The sequence below is a fragment of the Uloborus diversus genome, unplaced genomic scaffold (genome assembly GCF_026930045.1).
Source record: "Uloborus diversus isolate 005 unplaced genomic scaffold, Udiv.v.3.1 scaffold_1300, whole genome shotgun sequence".
NCBI classification, from domain to species: Eukaryota; Metazoa; Arthropoda; class Arachnida; order Araneae; family Uloboridae; genus Uloborus; species Uloborus diversus.
Window position 1 is genome coordinate 33,977 of NW_026557989.1, and position 11,758 is coordinate 45,734.

Below are 11,758 nucleotides of genomic sequence, written 5' to 3' on the forward strand. Positions count from 1 at the left end.
GAGGATTGCTATGAGGCGACAATATGTCATTTTTTTTAGATACAATAATTTATAAATAAAGAGTTTTTACACTTCTTTCAAAACATATTCATCATAATTGCGGTTGATGTTATTAAGTAAGAAGGTTTTGTACTATTGCTCGGCACAAGCATGCAATTTCATACATCAGATGCATTTGTGTTCAAGATACATGAAGCTCAAGCATTTTCCCGATTTCATTCATGTGAAACAGTGCTTTCTATTTACGTACTTAAAGTACAATGAAATATTGAGAAAAAGCCCTTTAAAAAAGGAGAAAATAAACTTTTTAACCCAATATTGAAAGAAAATTGGCCTTTTTCTAAAATTCTTAAATGAAAAAAAAATTAAGTAAATAATTAAAATTTAATAAGTAATAATAAATAAAATAGGATTAAATAAGACGGTTAAAATCTTTCACGTTTTGTAAATATGATGGCTTTTTGCAGCACAAATTTCAGAAATAATTTCTGCCCAACATATTTTTTTGTCAGAAAATAAAAAAATAGTAAAAATAAAGCTTTCTTACAGTAAAAAAAGTCAACCTCAAATTCCAATAAATACAAAATAATCATTAAATATATTTTACTAATTATACATAAATCACCATAATATACCTATAAATGACATCTTCAATAAAACAATAACCACATCAGTAAAAACAGTAGAAATAACAGAAAAATAAGAGTATACTTAAGTTTTTCTAAGCATGAGCCTACAACCTTAAAACTGAAATTGTACTTTTTCAGCAATGCCTTTTAGTAGCAATTTGTAAAAGCATTAACAAAGGAATGCAGGTTAAGGCTCTTAGATTTTCTTTCATGCAAGGCATGAAATTACTAAGTAGTTTCTCTGCTTTTGGGGATCAAGTTGTTATTCAAGAGTCAGACTACTCGTAGCAAAATACAATATCTTGCCTAAATAAAGAGTAGAAGCAAAACTATTTCTTAAAATATTTATTAAAAACAAATTAAACAGAACTGGTTTACATAGTATATACAGGAAACACTGCATCAGCTGTAAATATATGAAGTCAATTAAACACACTCAGGTAAAGACCAGAGCAACAAAATCTAATCATCCATTCACCATAGAGCATTGGGATTGTTCGCAGCACTCAATCCTTTCCACACATGAACACTTCAGAATACTTAACCAAATCTTGTTTTCACGTATTGAAATAGCATAGGGAGCACAAGCTGAAAAACATATAAGAATTAAAAACATTAAACATTTTTTTACTGTACAAAATAATAAACCATCAATTTTTGACTGTATACCGAGTAAGAACAATCTGTTTTTAGATAGTCACAGGGGAGAATTGAATTAGTCATGTTGATTGTACCAGTAATGTAATGTTAAAATTGCAAAAAATGCACTTTACTTTGAAATAGTATGAATGGCTCAGCCAAGGGGTTTTGGAGTCAAACCTCCCGAATAGAACTCGCAATTTCAACACATATTGCAGGGTTTAGTTTTTACCACGACATGGGGAAAACTAGGTTTTTTGCAGGTAGAAACTGTGGTGAAAAACCTAGAAAATATTGTCAGCCTGCTTAATCAGGCAACGGTTGAATGAATACCCTGTTTATATGAATAAAACCTCTAAACCTCTTGGTACCGAATATTTCTCCACAGAAGCAATGTTAAAGATCCCCACTTAATCGAATAATTTCCCCCAATAATCAAATAATATTGATCAGCTTTTGTTAATATTTTTGTTGAGAAAAATTTTGAATCGACTAGATATAAGCTAAGAACAGCTATTGATGTAAAAATGTAAAATAATATTTTTCGCTATCAACAGGACAGGAAGCATTCATTTTCCATCAAAACAACTCTTCTGATCCATCTAATTTCTTTTGTCGTTGCTATTACAAAAAAAAAAAAAAAAGCGCAGCTGAAAAATTTAATAACAAAAAGAAATATACACATTTCAGACAGTAATAAATTGATAAATACAGTACGTTCTTAATGTCACGAAATCGAAGGAACAGTAAATATATATAGGTAGTTTTCGACATAACAAGGTCATAACCATAATAAAATAATATTATTCTAAAAATCAGTCACGATCACTAAAAATAAGTGGAAATATGTATTGAAAAAAAAGTCTTAAAAGAATAACAATTGAAATTTTTTAAATGAGTCAAAATTAGAGAAAAAAAGAATGCTCTAGTGAAGTAGCAAAACGTAATAATTATCACGACTAAACTTGGCAAAGATTTCGATTACCAAATTGCAGAATGGTTTCAAATGAGATTCGAACGCCCCAATACAAAAGAAGTTGCACAAAAGATTGCACCATTCCTTGTGTCTCTAAAGGGGGTTCCCGTTCATCTCCCCTTTTTATGGAGGTGAAAATAGAGTCAAAAGGTTCAACCGAATGGTGTGAAAAGTTTTAAGTACGTTTTTTAGGCTTCTCAGCAGGCTTGGCAAGGTTTTGGACAACAGTAAAAACCCTGGTTTTTACCATCCTGTCCAAAACTATATTTATAGAAAAATTGTAGTTTGTGACAAAACATCAAAAACAAAATAAAATGTATCAAAGTAATGTTATACATTGAACATTAATTCAATGTGAACATTCAACTTATTTATGCAGCTGATTTTAATCTAGTTACATAGAAATTGAATTCTTGATCAAAATTTTAATTTGTATGCATTCGTTTATTTTTTTTGATAAAGTAATCAAATTTCCCTAGTTGATACATGTGCAAAAGAAAGTGGGGTTGGCAAGGTTTATAATGCCCTGTTCAAAACCCTAGTGTCCAAAATTATTTTCTGAGAAACTATATTTTGTGAGAAAATATGACAGAAAAAAATGTGTCAAAATTGTTTTTTTTTTTTCGACTATTTAATATATTTATTCAACGTGAACATTTAAGTATAAATATATATGTATTTATACAGCTGATTTTAATCTAATTACGTAGAAATTCAATTCTTCATTAAAAATTTCAATTTGTATGCATGTTTTTTTCCTAGCCATAAACCAAATTTTTTGACATTTATGCATGTGTACAAAAGAAAATGTTCAAAATATTAGTGCAATAATCGACTTAAATGCAAAAAATTTTTTGTAGTTACAGGATGTATTATACATCAAAAGTATGAACTAAAAAAAGAATATTCACAAGTTTTGAAATGTAAATGTTTAATCATTAATTTATTAATCTTTAATCCATGATTTAAAAAAAAAACAGAAAAAATTAAGCTTTTTTGGCACCTAAATATGTCACATTTAATAACATTCCTTTGAGTTACAAATGGAACTAAATTTAGTTGTCTTCGTAGCATTGTTAATTTCCTTTTATAATTCTACCAACTGTTACATAAGGAAATTTTTATGTAATAGAGTTATTGACAATTTAAAAGTATTTTTAAAAACAAACATTTGAGAAAAATATTATCAAATACTCATTAATTAACCTCATTAATATCTATATTTATGCATAACAAATATTGCAGTAAATACAAATTGATTAAATTAGACCCAACTTTGGCTTTTGCATACTTTTGGACAGCTTAAAACAATTTCTGACAGTTCTGGACGGTATAAAGCACCGGTTCTGTCCTAAACCAGTTTTGGACAGTCCAAAACTCAACTCTGTTTCTCAGGACTTACATTTTCTGATGCTGCTATGCTCTAGAATGAAAACAACAGTAGATAGGCTTCACGGAATCATTCCTCCTCCCCCCCCCAAAAAAAAAAAAAAAAATGAAGGGTGTGATAAATTTTTGGAAACATTTCTCTAGTTGCTTCGAGACAAAAAACTGGTTTCCTGGAAAAATTATAAATGGGTTTGAAAAATATTCAACATTACAAGGTTTTGATTAAAAAGTCTTCGACATAATAAAAAATAACCTCAGGTAAATACGCAAAATCGAGGGGGAAAATAATTTTGTCACATCAAGGTCTTTGAGATATCGAAGATCAAGACATCGAGAGTATACTGTATTGAGTGGAAAACAAAGCGAACAAGGAGGTAAAAAAGGGAGTTCAGAAAAGTGATCCCAAAGACCTCAAGCAAGGAATCCAATATCACAGAATTTTTCAAAATATGGTGTACTGAAAAAAGATGCCAAAACATAAATTTCATATTTCTCAAGTTGTTACCTTTTAATAATTTTAATACGTACTTATAATATATTTTTCTAATTATGAAACTATTTTGTTGCTTACTTAGCTTATTTCAAAAGCTTTTTACCAAATGACATTATTTCCTATATATAGTTATTGATTAATTATTATTACATTGTCAATTTAGAAAGGTAAGGAAATTTTCCCTACTTAATGGAAAATATTTCTTGGAACCGACAATATTTGATTAAGCAAGAGCCGACAGTACTATTAACCCCATTTTATTTTCTTGAAGGCAGTGACTTATTATTCTTACTAAGCAGAGTTGGCTTTCTGCTGCCAGAAACGGGTTATAACTGTAAAAACAAAAAATGTCTATTTAATAGTTCAAGTAATTACTTAATCATCATATTTGTTTAAGTAAACTAAAAAATGCAACCCTTAAGTAAACTAAAACTTGCCAGCCCTGCCCCTTATATTTATATTTCTACATTACGAAGATTGAAGTAAATATGAACTGATTAGATTACACTCTGTTTGCGTAAACATACTTTAGGACAGTTTAAGACACTTTTGGATGGTAAAAACCACCTGTCCTGTCCTAAACCAGTTTTGGACAGTCCAAAACCCAAACCTAGTTTGGTCCCTTGCAATTGCTACATGTTAAATCCTCTACTTGGTATCATTCAGCTGCTTCAAAGTTCCCTTCATTTAACGAAAAAAAATTTGCATTTATAAGTTGCGAGGGAGGGGGTCACACTAATAGCCACACCTTTTTCCTCAAAAAATCATGCACTGAAGTTTCCACTAAATTTATTTTATTGAATTACTAGTTACAGTATATGTAAAAACGACATAACGTGCATAAAGTATTAAAAAAGAGTTTAAATTCTTTCTTTTTTACTCTACTTTTTAATTACTCTTTAACACTTTATTTGTATTTTATACACGTTCTGTCGTTTTCACTCATTAAGTTTTTCGACAGTTCTTTTACAACTAGTTACAGTAATCTTTGCCTTATGGGTCAGTATGGGACATAATGATTTTGATAAAAAAAACCGATAGATAACAATAACATAAATCAACTCTGGTTTTTCTTTTAACTCCAAATTTTGTGGAAAAAAAAAAGGTCTTATTTTATACATTGTTTCGCTGTTCCAAATCCAATCTGAAATCCCTTTAGCCTGAAGGACTTCGCTAAAAATGACTAGGAAGCAAGAGGTGTTTTAACTTTTTTTTTTCTTTTTGCTTTCAGTGGAATTGATTGAGCGTAAAAGTGATGAAAGCGCTGCTTCTATCACGGCTATAAAAATCTTTAAAATTTTACATGCCTTGCCGGGCATGTTTGTCTAAAAAATACATGCCCGGTTTTCCTTATTGTATATCAATAAAAGCATTTGAATTTGTCGTACAGCATTAATCAGACGAATTATTTTTATATAAATTAATTTTAAAAAATGGTTTCAATAAATAGTACATAATAAGCCGTCGTTAAATTTAACAAAATTTAAATTATATAAAGGGAAGGATCACTTCCACGCAAACCAGAAACAGCAGACTTAAAATTAATTTTGAGCTCCAAGTAAGGATACGGTAATTTTTCAATCAAATACGAAATAATAAAGTTAAGGAAAAAATATGTGATCAAAAATTACATGCCAGGCCAGGCATGTAAGAAGAGTAAAAGATTTATGCCCCATCGGAATTTTTAAATGCCTTGTGCATGTCGGGCAATATAATTTGAGCCCTGGTTCCTACATAAGAAATATTATGAAATGTCTAACTTTAGGGTATACATTTTGTTTAAACCTGTTTTTGCGAGACAAAATTTTTTGAAGGGCCGCAAAGCAGACCAATTTGTGTTTTGAGTCAACCACTGAAAAAGCGGATCAGGAAATTATAAATTTATCAATTTATGCCAGATATTATTTTGAAATGAAATTAATTTAAAAGAAACCTAACAAATGTTTCGAAAAGGTACTATCATATCAAATGACTTAAGACAACCTCAAGTGCGCATATCTCTACAAATTGCTGGAATTGTGTCATTGTCTACTCTTTGGTACATTCCTCCTTTCCTTAGACTAAATAGGGAGTAGAGAGGTACCGAGTACTCTGTAACTACTCGGCACTCAGCCAAATTTTGCTCAGATACTCAGCTAATACTGAGTAGTTGTAAAAAAAAAATCGAATATTGGTTCAAGATAGAGTTGACAATTAATAAAAAAAAGTGCAAACAGATAATATAGTGCAATCATTTACAATTCAAATTAACAACTCAAATTTAAATTTTGAGAATAATGAGGTTTGTTATGCTTCAATGAAGTAAATCTTTATTTTAATGTCACCAAAGTTAATAAAACTTATTTATTAAAAATGAGACACAAAAAAGGCAAGTATAGAAAATATGAAAATACTTTTGGTTTAAAAATAAAAGCAAATAAATCATTTTTTTAAGCAAATAAAACATTAAAAGCAGAAATGTGCAGGAATACTGTAGACGTGTGTTTTGGCATTACAAGGAATGCCTTTTAATCCACAAAATGCGAGTTTATGTGTTAAAAATATCCGACAAAAGTCGGATATTTTTGTAGGATGTCTTTACATTCATTAGCTCACACTTTATGCACTGAAAAAGACGTTCCTTGCAACACAGAAGCACGGGTCTGCAGGATTTCTGCACATTTGTACTTTTAACACTTTATTTGCTTTAAAAAATTATTTACGTTTGGCAACTAGAACTTCTAGTGTTCACTCTAGGAAAAAAAAGGGCAGGGTGCTGACCTTTGAAAGGGGAACTTTTTTAAAAAAGGGCACTATTTCAATGCGGTGTCCCCCCTCCCCCCACCCAAGACCAATGATGCACCACTCAAAAAGTACTGAGCGCCCTCCCCCCCAAAAAAAATAAAAGGAGAAATAACACTTAAAACACCTTGCAAAATTCAAACAGTCTAGCCTGCACCATGATCACTCCCCCCCCCCCCCCTTGATCGCCCTCACCACTCACTTTAGTATTAAATATGATTTTCATCCAGAAAATGCACTTGTCTGCAGAATAGGGTTAGCTCACCCCCCCCCCCCACACACACAAATGCCAACTAAGCTAAGCACATTTTCCACACTCCATAGGAACATTTAGCTAATGCTAAAACTTGGCTTTGGGTGTTTTCCAACACTTTCCAGGCCATAATTTTAACTACCTATAAGAGTAAAAAAAATTCTAGGCATTTCAAAACCCTTTGAATTTCAATTTAAGGAGAACATTGTTTAATTACTGATCTCCTTTTTCTAACAAAGAAAGTGGCTAGTAATGTGCATTGTGCGATTGAGTATTTTAGTAGACATCAAAATCATGATGAGTGTAAATTCTCCTTTTTTAAATATACTACACTTCAAATAGAATAATTAACTTAAAATACTGTGTGCAGTGCTTCAAAATGCAGTGGTAGCAAGTTGCAAAACTAAAAAGACTTTATTTGAGCTCTATTTCCTAGTCTTGGTGTTGTTCAAATTCATAACACAAATGTGTTGGCAGATGTATGCGCTCCTAAATGCAATACATAAGCAGCTTGGGCCAAGCTAAGATTTTTATCTCAGACAATTTTTGTGAAAATTTAATATATCGGCATTTTAATTTTGTGATTTTTTTAAAAATCAATTGTATAATATTTATGAAGGAAAAAGAAACAGTGCAAGATCATTTTAGTTAGAAAAAAGCACAAGTATGTCAAAAGTATGGTTTTTATTGTGTCAATAAGTGTTTTAAATAATTTGTTATATGAATCATATAGAAAGATAATAAAAATTCTTAGCAAAAAGGAAAGAATTGAATGAACGCCCAGTCAATGCGAAATTTTTCCATTTCAACCGTTTTTTTAGGGGGGGGGGCTGGGGATGGGGGTTAAAAATCTAAGATATTAAAAAAATACCCTTGCATTTTAGCCCAGTAAGCTTTATACTATGTTCTTCTTAGGAAGCAATCAGAAAGTTAACTTTCAAGAAACAGATGTGAAAAGATTGCTACACAATCACTAGCAATGCGCTAAAATTACCAAGGCCTAATTTCCACTTGCAAACGAAAAACGGACACGGAGGCTGGGGATGGGGGTTAAAAATCTAAGATATTAAAAAAATACCCTTGCATTTTAGCCCAGTAAGCTTTGTACTATGTTCTTCTTAGGAAACAATCAGAAAGTTAACTTTCAAGAAACAGATGTGAAAAGATTGCTATCCAATCACTAGCAATGCGCTAAAATTAGCTAGGCCTAATTTCCACGTGCAAACGAAAAACGAACACAAAGAGCTGAAATTTTAGGAAAATGTACTATTCCCTTTCATTGTTGATTCTCAGAAGATCAAGAATGGGAAGGAATGAAACAAAGATCTCTCCCTTCCCAGAGGACCCTACTCCTTCTCACACCCTTTCAAATACCCACCCTCAGTAGAAGGAAGAACATGCCTTTGTTTTCTACTGATAAGCCTGTTTGAATTCTGAGAATCTCATCCCCTCTTTGCCTAGGTATTTGCTTCCCCTTTTGCTTATGGGGCCGTTTTCAGGGTGAAATTCTGGGAACAAGGATAAGACATGAGCGTTTTTGCAGACGATCGCTGGACAAATAAAATTGCCCCGATATCGCGGCAGGTCGAAAAGATGGTTGAGGCATCTTTTTAAAAACACAGGGTGCAATTTCTTATTTTTGAAAAGGGCGGGGCGCATTTCGCGATCTCAAAGAAGGGCAGGGCGCATTCTGCTGATATGGAAAAGGGCAGGGCGCTGCGCCCTTCAAAAACGGCCTAGCGGGAACACTACTAGAACTATTATAGGTTGATATAATTTGTTTTAATTCCAACTTGATTAATCATACCTTTTATTTATTTGCTTTCTTCTAATTTTAAAAATAACATTTTTGTAAAATTTTTGACACAAGCAAAAGTTTTTAAATGATGCATAATTAAATTTCAGATGAAGTTTTGTTTTAAAAACTGTTATATGGACATGGAGGTCTATACTACAGTTCCAATGAGTTCAAAATTCATCATGTGTTTGTCTATGGTTCTTCTTAAAGTATATTTGATACTCAGCCAAGTAGTGACAGGTTGAGTACTCGGCACAAGTGCTACTCGGTACGTCTCTAATAGGGAGAATTCTCAGAAATACAAACACTGGCGCACTTAAATACAAGACGATTCTTTTGAGTAGTTCATTGATAGTTAAGAATCGAATTTGAAAACTGATAACATTAAAAAATGTCATGATAACAAAAAGAGATTTTAACATGCAAATGAATAGAGAAAATTGGGACTGAGGGATTCTGATACTAGCAATAAAGGATTGATAACATTGACCCCAATCATATAAGGCAGAGACTACTGTACATTTTCTATAATATGAGTTCTTACCATTTTTGTCCGGGTCTGCAGCAACATTATTGCTTGTTGAGTATATCCCAATAACTTTCCTGCAGATTTTCCAAGCACTAACTAAGTAACAAATCTGTAACAGATAAAAAAAAAAGTATGCAAACAACAGAACTATCCATAAACACACACACACACAAAGGGGGGTAGGTACTTTACATAAATGAGACAAACATCAAAGTTAGAAATCAGCAAAAAATCCTACTGGTCCTTCGGGCTAGTCAACAGCAACATAATTGGTCCGCTTTAAATTTAACCAATAAATATGTCTGTACGTAAAATTATTTATGCTTTATGATTGCATTTATTAAGTAATCTTTACTAATAATGAAGCTGAAAGTCTGTATCTGAATCTCTGTCTATTAGGCGCATAGCGCCTAGACCGTTTGGCCAATTTCCATGAAATTCGGCGAACACCTCAAAGTAATTTTTTCAAAATTCGATTTTGTTCTTTTTCTATTCCAATTTTAAGAGCATTTTACCAAGCAAATTATAATAACGTGGACAAACAAATGCCAACAATGTGTGCCAAGTGTCAAGCAATTAACGAGGAATTAATCATCCATCATTTGAAATATACAGGCGAACCAAATGACCTTTTAATTTTCTACGACTGGCATAGCCATCCGGGTACCACTAGTTTTAATATAACTTTCTTTATTTTTAGCTAATTGATTTAACATTAAATAAAGCACTATATTCAAAATTTGTTTGGCAATAAACATTTAATTTTTAAACAGTCAAGTTTAAACAGTCGGAAAACTAATTTCATTAATCAACCCTTAAAATGGGCTACCAAAAATTTGATAATTTAATTTTGCTATTTTTACTTAGTTTCAAATGCTGAATAAAATGTGGATGATTCATATAAATTATGTACAGCGGTTTGAAAAAAAAAAAGTCAATGAATGGTTTAGCTAATAATTAGTTCAGGCATCAACCAGGCTTATGCTTTTGAATTTTTTTTAGCAAAGTGTGAGCATAAATTGCCAAGGGACCACCGTTTTTTTTTTTTTTTTTTGTCCCTTTTTGTAGTCTGAGGCAGGTTTCACTGGTCCGGGACCAGTGAACCAGCCGTAATTTTGAACGCTGAACAATATGCACTATTATCAACAAAATTAACTAATTTTACACAAAATAAGTGAAACTAGAAAATTATGAAAACATTTTTTAATGTTCATAACCTAAAAGACCTTGCACTGAAATACAAAAGCAAAATTTTGAGCAGCAAAGGTAAACACACTTTCAATCTTTTATTTATTTATTTATTTATTTTTTTCAATAATAGTGAAATCCTTTTCCTCATTTAGTAAAAAAATTATTTCATCCACCCCATATCAATATAAAATGCATTGGATTAAGATGAAACTGAGAAACTAATTCCTAATCCTAAGTAGAAAGGAGAGTCTGCAAAACTTATTTGCATCTTAAAACGCTAATCAAGAAAATGCATTTGAACAAAGTACTTCAAAAATACTTACAGGACCAAAATAGTTTGAACATAAAACCATCTTAGATGCATAGGAAATAATATTATTTGTACATTATTTGCTAACAAATCTTATGCAAACATTACCAAATAAATATAATTATCTCAACCGTAAACAATAAAACAAAAAACAAATATCAAAGCAAGTGTACTAAATTAAAATTTGAAGGGGTAAGAAAATAACTGAAATTATTGGGGGGGGGGGGGGGGAATGCTACCTCAATTTTTAAAAGCTGGAAAATAAAAATAACATGGAATAAGATCAACTAAAGAAAAACACACAATTCCAAATACTCAACTCACAATAGGAAGAAATAGCGTTGTAAATAATACAAAATCAGCCGAAAACTACAGAATCATAACATTTTATATTTTGTAACTTTGCTTGTAATGTTACTTACTTAAATTGTAGTTCATTATGATGTTTCAATATGCTGAATCCAATTTATCAATGGCGATGTTTCTTTCCCAAAGTTGCCATGCCGTGATGCCGTTTGCGGCCATACAAATACAAAATGGAAGTAGCGACAAGTCATCATGATCACGTGACATCCGGTTCCGGAATTGGTCTTGTTATACAGAAGTTATACAGATTCACGTCGAAATTGGTCAAAAAACGTTTTTCGATGTTTGCAATTTTTTCTATTTACTACTGATTTCTATACAAATAAGAATATAGCTATATTTTCGTATAATAAAATGACACATTGATGAAAATAAGCAGTAAAAACTTCGAGGTATTTCTTTTA

At 31.5% G+C, this 11,758-nt stretch overlaps 1 long non-coding RNA gene across 1 annotated transcript; it reads right to left on the bottom strand.

The window, feature by feature from the left end:
• Positions 1–1,004: 1,004 nt before the first annotated feature.
• LOC129232683 (uncharacterized) lies at positions 1,005–11,508 on the bottom strand. Its single transcript, XR_008581380.1, has 3 exons — positions 11,411–11,508; positions 9,503–9,596; positions 1,005–1,217 (listed from the first exon to the last, which is right to left on the bottom strand). It is a non-coding gene; the product is annotated as an uncharacterized LOC129232683 (long non-coding RNA).
• Between the last annotated feature and the right edge of the window lie 250 nt (positions 11,509–11,758).